This window comes from Ursus maritimus, unplaced genomic scaffold (assembly GCF_017311325.1).
Source record: "Ursus maritimus isolate PB19 unplaced genomic scaffold, ASM1731132v1 scaffold_32, whole genome shotgun sequence".
Classification (NCBI taxonomy): domain Eukaryota; kingdom Metazoa; phylum Chordata; class Mammalia; order Carnivora; family Ursidae; genus Ursus; species Ursus maritimus.
In genome coordinates this window covers 30,542,902-30,551,172 of record NW_024425786.1, presented here as the reverse complement: position 1 = coordinate 30,551,172, position 8,271 = coordinate 30,542,902, and the positions used below count along the sequence as shown (strand labels likewise).

The 8,271-nt window shown below is 40.0% G+C and overlaps 1 non-coding gene across 1 annotated transcript; it reads left to right on the top strand.

Moving 5' to 3' along the window:
• The first annotated feature begins 7,835 nt into the window (after positions 1-7,835).
• LOC121099845 lies at positions 7,836-7,942 on the top strand. The gene has a single exon (XR_005831587.1). It is a non-coding gene; the product is annotated as a U6 spliceosomal RNA (small nuclear RNA).
• The last annotated feature ends 329 nt before the right edge of the window (positions 7,943-8,271 follow it).

The window sequence follows — 8,271 nt, the reverse complement described above, 5'->3', positions numbered from 1 at the left end:
ACGCTTAACCGCTGTGCCACCCAGGCGCCCCAAGAGTCACACACTCTTCTAACTGAGCCAGCCAGGTATACCCCAAGGCTGGAGTATTTCAAAACAAATTCTGGATATTTACTGTTCTCCCTGTAAATACTTCAGTATGTAATAGACTGTTTCTAGTTATGGGGACAAATGATATTACCCAGGGAATATGTATAAATAGAGAAGAGTTATGAGGACCAATTCATGACATTTTTCCTTTAGAAGTTGGGAAGAACAAGCTAAGGGGACTGAGAAGGAGCAGCAGGCAGGTGCAGGAAAGGTGTGGGGAGCATGCGGTCTTGGATGCCAAGTGAAAAGTGGGTTTCAAGAAGGAGGGTGTGATCAATTGTGCCAAATGCTATTGAGAAGCTGAGAGACATGAGGACTGCAAGGTAACCCTTGGATTCAGCAAAGTGGCAATTATCAGTGACCTTGATGAGAGCCGTTTAGTGGAGTTATAAGCATTTGAGCTTGATTGAAATGTGTTCAAGAGAAAATGAGAGGAAAGGCAACAGAGACTTGAAGTACATACAACTTTACAAGGGATCTTTTTTCCAAAAAAGAGGATCTGGGAAATAGGGCAATAACCAGAGGAAGGTGCAAAGTTCAAAAGAGGTACATTTTTATGATAGGAGAAATTACAGTCTATTTATACCCTCATGGAAACAGTCAAGTAGGGAGGGACATTCTGATGATGTACAAGTGAAAGGTAAGTCATGGAATAGGTAAGAGAAATGGGATCTAGGGTATGGGATCTAGGGTTTTCGATCACTCATTTCAGTAGCTATTGGAAATTCTGAAGACCCCAGGGCTTGCCTCTTGTGGTTGGGTCCTAGACAGAGGCATGCCCTCTTCCTTATCAACATTGGTTCCAGGGAATGAACATCTTTGCCTGGAAAATGGCTGGGGCTTGTTGTTGAGATAGACAGGTTCCTCTCCCACTAAGTGGGGTCATTTGGATATGTCCCATCCATTATGGAGTCTACATCTACCCAGTGACTCCCCATGCAAGTAGTTCCTGTGCCCAGCCCCAGCTATACAAGAGATGAGGGTTCCCCAAGAATTGGTAATACAGTAGACCAGATATTAAGAATAGAAAACATTTTTGTCTTCCTTTGTAGCATTCATTTTGTCCAAGGAAGCTGATTCTAACTCACAAGTGAAGCGTATCAGTATGTACTTAGCCACAGTGATAGGTCTAGGGGAAGGTTTGTGATCTAATACAATCCAATCATACGCTTTTTAGGAATGCTAGACCAAAGACTCCCAGTTTTCTGCAAGATGTGAAAGAGAAAGTGTGTAACCCTGAAAGTATAGGTATCAATGTTGGGACAACAGAAGTCAGGGTTTTTGTTGTTGTTTTTAAAAAGTATTTTTTAAAAAGTAATCTCTACATCCAACATGGGGTTTGAACTCACGACTTTGAGATCAAGTTGCCTGCTCTACTGACCGAGCCAGCCAGGCATCCCCCAAAAAAGTTAGTTTTAATGAAGCCAACATTTTAGAAGGCAGAGACTAAGGGATGACATGAAATTAGATCTTTGTTGAGCTGTTGGAAAAAAGCCTTGCCTGAAGTTCAATATCAAGTTTTAGCATAGCTCTAAAAATTTTTCAGATATGTGGGATAATACATTTCTTTTATTGCTCAAGCCAGTTCAGGTTGGATTTTCCATTACTTGCAACCAAAAGCATCCTGACTGAAGCACAAAGACAGGCACAGTCCTCTACTGGGTTATTCATTTATTAAACATGTTCATATGCCAATTTTCTATCAAGTTCATGCCATGCACTAGGAAACCCTTCTGTGAAAGGCTGTTGGCCTTTTGTTCTTTGTGTGAGCTCTAGTCTCTTATCTCTTCTCAGAGCTGCCACCTCCTGCCTTCACAGCATGGGACTTTCTCCAGCCAATTTTGTCTGAAAAGTAGGCTTACCTTCCCAGCTTTTCTTGTCTTGGTCACCGTGTCAGTTGGGGATCAGTCAGGGAAACAAACTACTCTAGATATTTTAAGCAGGAAAGAATTTATTTCAGGAAAACAGCTGTTTTACCAAACCATTAGAAGAGCTGGAGGATTGAAAGTCAGAGAAAGTTATCCTTTGCTCTCAGACTTGCCACTAGATTTCAGAGCCAGAAGTTTTAGGTGAGCAATTTGTGGGAAATTACCTGGAAACCACTGCAAAACCTCTTATCTCCTTGCTGCTGCCTGAGGAACAATCATGCATAGCTTCTGCTTCTTGTTTTCTACCCATATCTCTTCTGAATGCCTTTCATTGGCTGGCACTAACCTGAACTTCACTGGGAAGGGATTTTGGAAAATGTAGACTCCAAATTTCCAGTACTTATGATGTGGGATAGCACAGAGGAGGGTGAATTTCCAATAGACAATCTGGCAAAGGAAGACAATCCACCAGAGGAAGAACCCAACTGCTTCCTTCTAAAGGATTGTCTGCTAATGACAGCATAAGAGGATTTGCCTGAAGCAGGCTACTGGAGAGAATATTTAGCCTGACAAAAAGCAGATCAGTTCTGCATAAAAGGTAGTGTGGGTGGGGGAACAACAGCTTTGTTCAGGGATGATTCATGCAGTGTACTCCACCCTCAAAATGGAGTCAGTTCTGTCACTGGACGCCCTGCCTACTCCCCAGGCAACCTACAAAGAAGCCTGCCTGATGATATGATGCATACCTCCTGTTCACATGGATTCAAGGTTAAGGGACAGGTCTACTGAAAAAAGCACACAAGCAGAGGAAGCTCCAGTTAGCTCTCTCCATAGCGTATGAGTAGGCAACCCAGCATCCAAAAAGAAAAAAAACAAACAAGCAAACAAACAAAACAAGTTCTCCATAAAGGAACGAGACTTGTCATCATTAGTAATGACTGTCTTTAAAGTTGTGAGAAAAAAATTACTGGAACCCAGAATTGTCAAGGAGAAATAGAGCTGGACACTAGTTAAAGGTACAAAGACAGATTTTATTCAGTACTATTGCAATAGAGCAAAGAGGCTTCGGTAAAACAGGCGCAACTCCAAAGGCAGCAAAGAGAGCTGGCGATTTATGGGCAATGAGCAGAGCAAGGGGAGATGGTGGATGGAAAATTACTAAGAGAACCTCAGGGGATTCTTTATTCTTTTTATTTTCTTAAGATTTTATTTTTAAGTAATCTCTATACCCAACTTCAGGCTCCAACTACCCTGGGAGCAACAGTCGCAAGCTCTACTGACTGAGCCAGCCAGGTGCCCCGAGGGTAGGGGGATTCTTGATAAACTTGTCTAACAGGATTCTTTAGACATCAAGGGTGTGGAATGAGGAACTTGATCAAATATCAATGGTAATTGGCTATCAATGGGATTAAAAAAAAAGATATCAATGGAATTCTTGCCAAACTGACTAAGTAGGATTCTTGCTAAAACTGGACTGTGCAGGCAGAAGACAGATCCCAAGAATGAGGCATAGTCAAAAACAGGGATCAAGGGAGTCGGTCTGAAGTCTGGTCAGGGAGAGAAACTTTATCAGAATTCTATACCTAGCCAAACTGCCAACTGAATGTGAGAGAAAATAAGAAATGTGTAGGAGCTCAAAATGCTTAATATCGAATTCTGTGGAAAAAAAAATTTACTCATAGATGGTGTGGAGAACAAAGCAAAAGTAGAAACAAATTATATTTCCTTACAACTTGTAGCCCATTGATAAGTACTTGAAATAGGCAGAGTATCTCTTCCTCGAGGGGCTCAACTGCCTCAATGTTAATACTTTGCTAAGGGCAAAAGGCAGCCTTGGCTTGGACATTAGCCTGACCACCAGGATCCTGTGAAAATCCCTTTGGAAACTTCCTTTATCTCTACGCCCCAGGATATATGTTAGCAATCATCCTCCATGCATATGGCCCCCTGATATACACCTGAAAGGTCTCATGACAAAAGTTTTACTAGACAGTCATAAACGACTTGTCCTAACAACAGCTAGCCCCTCAAGGTCCTGGAAACCTTGTTTCCAAATTCCTTAGAGACTGACACTATCCCTATTGCGCTTCCAACATAATCGGTCACTCCTCACAATCCCAGTGCAGCTCTCTTCTGCCCACAGGTCCTGTCCCCATGCTTCAATAAAACCACCTTTTTTGCACTGAATATATCTCAAGAATTTTTTCTTGACCATTTGTTCCCAAACCTGCCAATATTTCACATCGATAGATAAACTCCAGCAAAATGTAAACAGAATCGAAGAAAGATGACCATGGGGGATTCAAGTAATAGAAGTATAAGACCAAAGTTAAAAAAGCTTGGGGAAAAAATAAAAGATCCATAAGATTCTGATACACGGAAGGCTCCCTTTTGAGTTGCAAAGTTTTAATGACCCAGGAATATATTTTCATCACTAAGGTCTAATCATACTACTTGATTCTACAGTTAATATTTATAAAATTATAATATGTTAAGTGTTCAGTTTTGGTTTTCAATTTTTAGTCAATCAATTCAATTTCAATACAAATTTAGTATTTAATTTAGTCACGAAACTAATATAAATGTTGAGGGGCACCTGGATGGCTCAGTTGTTAAGCGTCTGCCTTCGGCTCTGATCGAGCCCCGCATTGGGTTCCCTGCTCAGCGGGAAGCCTGCTTCTCCCTCTCCCACTCCCCCTGCTTGTGTTCCCTCTCTTGCTGTCTCTCTCTCTGTCAAATAAATAAATAAAATCTTTAAAATAAAAAAAATAATATAAATGTTGGGGCACCTGGGTGGCTCAGTAGGTTAAGCATCTGCCATGGGCTGCCCAGGACCCTGGGATCAAGCCCCCACAACCGGGCTCTCTGCTCAGCAAGGAGCCTGCTTCTCCCTCTCCCGCTCCCCCTGCTTGTGCAGACGCATGCTCTCTCTGATAAATAAATAAAATCTTTAAAGAAGTGTTAAAAATAATATAAATGTTATAACTATTTACAAAAATTAACAAAAATTTAGAGGTGGAGAGGAAAAGTAGAAAGAAGGGGAAATTTGTTAATGTATCTTTTACTGTGGAGAGATACAGTTTAAAATCAACAAATTATACCGATTGAGGAAATCATGATTTAAGTATCCAGAAAACAAAGCAGCAGAAATCCTAACGGAATTGCCTCTAGGGAGTGAGACCTAATAAGAAATGGGGAGGAAGACACACCTTATTTTCTTTTTCCCGTCCTTTTTAGAATTTAAACATTGTGTGTGTGAGTGTGTCTCTATAGGACAAAAAATATCAAAAGCTTTAAAAGTTGTCTCAATGTTACAAAAAAAGGGGATACTAGTCTTTTCCATTGGGCAAGAAGAAAGCATTTTTCTCAAAAGTTTTAAGGTAGATGGCATGTCTAACACAACTTTTTCACTTTTATGAACCATTTTTGTAGCTCCTAATAGTGAATAGACCAAGAAATCTTTTTTTTTTTAAGATTTTATTTCTAAGTAATCTCTGCACCCATCATGGGGCTCAAACTCACAAACCCCAAGATCAAGAGTTGCCTGCTGTAGCAGCTGAGCGGGCCAAGTGCCCCCAGATCAAGAAATCTTAGTGTTACTTTTCTCCATTGCTGCTACCAGGTCATGGTATCAAGATCTTTTCTTATGGCTCAGATAATGGAAATAGATGGTCTCTCAATCTGAAAGTATTTACTACAGGTGGTCACTTAGTGAAATCTCCGTTCATTTTAGTGAAAAGCCAGTAGACACCTAAATCTGGATTATTAATAAGCATGATGTGTTTTTAATAGCAAGCAATTTAATTAAAAATTTAATTTATATAAAATAGTTTCATCTCCTGTGTGCAAAAAAAAAAAAAGGCCTATAATAATAACAAAACACAGCTGAAACCTCTGAGCCTTCAGATAGTACTCCATGTTCCCACTGTTCCTTGTCTATTTGGGGAATAGATACATATCTTACTAACTTTCAGTACTCTTTGAAGTCACACTGGAATTCAGGCTTTTCAAGTTCTCACTTACTGTTACAGGATTAATAAGCTTCAGAGGCTGTTTATTAAAATAACAACTTGGCATTGACTTAAACTGAAAGAACTTCACTTGTCTCTCACTAAATGGTTCCTCTTCAAACCAAACCCAGAGGAAGTAAGAACTCTGTTGGTACTTTTCCACATGGATATTTTGAACTACTTGATTAAACAATGCTTGGGTTGGGGGTGATTGTTGCAATCTCTTTGTGGCTTTCATTTGCCTTTATTGTGATTACTTCAAGCCTTCTTTCCACATCAATAATTCCATTTCCAGCCATGTCTGGTCTACTCCTTGCCGTTTTGATGTATTTATTAGCTCTAAAATGATATTGCTTTGCTTTTGGCTTTATAGGATGTGCAATTTCCCTATTCATCTCTTTCAGTTGTTTAATTGTCTCCTTTTTGAGTTCTTACTCTACTGAGCTTATTTTCTTTTTAGGTTATTCTACAGCTCAAAGCACTTGGGGTGATGTTTTTCATTTCTCAACCTGCCGCCTGAATTCCTTGCTACTTTATCTGAAATGGACTTGGTTTTCCGAATGAACTGCAGCTTGAAGATTGCTATTTTATGTTGTATGCACTTTTTCTATGATTTATAAGCTTGTCTGAAAGAGAGGAGGGCAGAACTCCGGGGAAGTGGTATGCAGCCTTTGTTAGAATACCTACATTCCTCCATGTCTTCTGAAGTTCTAGAAGTCTATTTTAGAGTTCACTCAACTAGGGGTTGTTGTATCCCATTCCTGTACAAAAGAGTCTCAATCCTTGAAACCTCCCGCAATTTAGTATGCTTTTCTGGAGTCCTCACAGCCACCTAAAACACCTAGTCTATTCCCCACTTCTCACTTTACCTTCTCCCCAATAGTCATTTTTACTTTTCCAGAGAGCAGAGGTTGAAGATAAAGAAACTACTTAATTCTCTTTTCTCTTGGAATATATGTGCATATGTATGTGTTAATTCCCAGGATTTTGTTGAACCCAACAATATGAATTTTGATGGAATGGAGGCAGGATTGGAAGCCTTGACTTACTCCAGACCAGAATCTTCTATTTCTTTCCTGGACTGCCACTCGTTGACATTTAAGATACTGAGTTGTGACCCTTTGTTTGCTGTGGACAAAGTTTTTTTTTTTTTTTTTAATTTGACAGAGAGAGACAGTGAGAGAGGGAACACAAGCAAGGGGAGTGTGAGAGGGAGAAGCAGGCTTCCCCGCTGAGCAGGGAGTCTGATGGATGCTGGGCTTAATCTCATGACCTGAGCCGAAGACAGACGCTTAACGGCTGAGCCACCCAGGCACCCCTGAAATTTTAACTTTCTTGGGTATTGGCAGAAACAGAGTCTATAAGAAAATTTATCAAGTACCATAATTTTTAATGTATATATACATTACACATTTTTCATTATACATTTGATGTATGTATATTTTAATTTTTTCTGATTATAAAAAGTTATGTACCTATACATATATCAAATAATTACGTTGTACACCTTAAGCTAATACAATGTTGTATGTCAATTATATCAATAAAACTGGGGAAAAAAGCCTGGGGAAAAATAAAATAAACGTTATGTATCTTTTGTTGTAAAAATTAAAACCATACAAAGTATAAAAAGTAAAAAGTGGTGGGGCGCATGGATGGCTCAGTAGGTTAAGCGGCTGCTGACTCTTGGTTTCAGCTCAGGTCGTGATCTCAGTGTGACATCAAGCCCGAGTCAGGCTCTGCGCTCAGTACAGAATCTGCTTCTTGCCTTCTCCCTCTGCCCCTCCTTCCCCCACTTGCATGCACGCGTGCTCTCTCCCTCTCTCTCAAATAAAGAAATAAATCTTAAAAAAAAAAAAAGTAAAAAGTGGTGCTCGCTTCAGCAGCACATATAATAAAATGGGAACAAAACAGAGGACATTAGCATGGCCCCTACACAAGGATGACTCGCAGATTGGTGAAGTTTTCAAAAAAAAAAAAAAGTGGGGATACCTGGGTGGCTCAGTAGGTTGAGCGGCTGCTTTCGGCTCAGGTCATGATCCTGGGATCAAGTCCCGCCTCGGGCTCCTTGCTCAGTGGGGAGCCTGCTTCTCCCTCTGTCTGTCACTCCCCCTGCTCGGGATCTCTGTCTCTCTCTGACAAATAAATAAAATCTAAAAAAAAAAAAAAAAAAAAAAAAAAAAAGAATAGTGAAAACTCTGTTTTCTCATCAGTGCTTTAGCCGTTCAGTGAAAATTAGAAATTCAGTGAAAATCTAGAATAGATGTTTTAAGAACAGCTGTATTATGGTAGGTTTTACATACAAT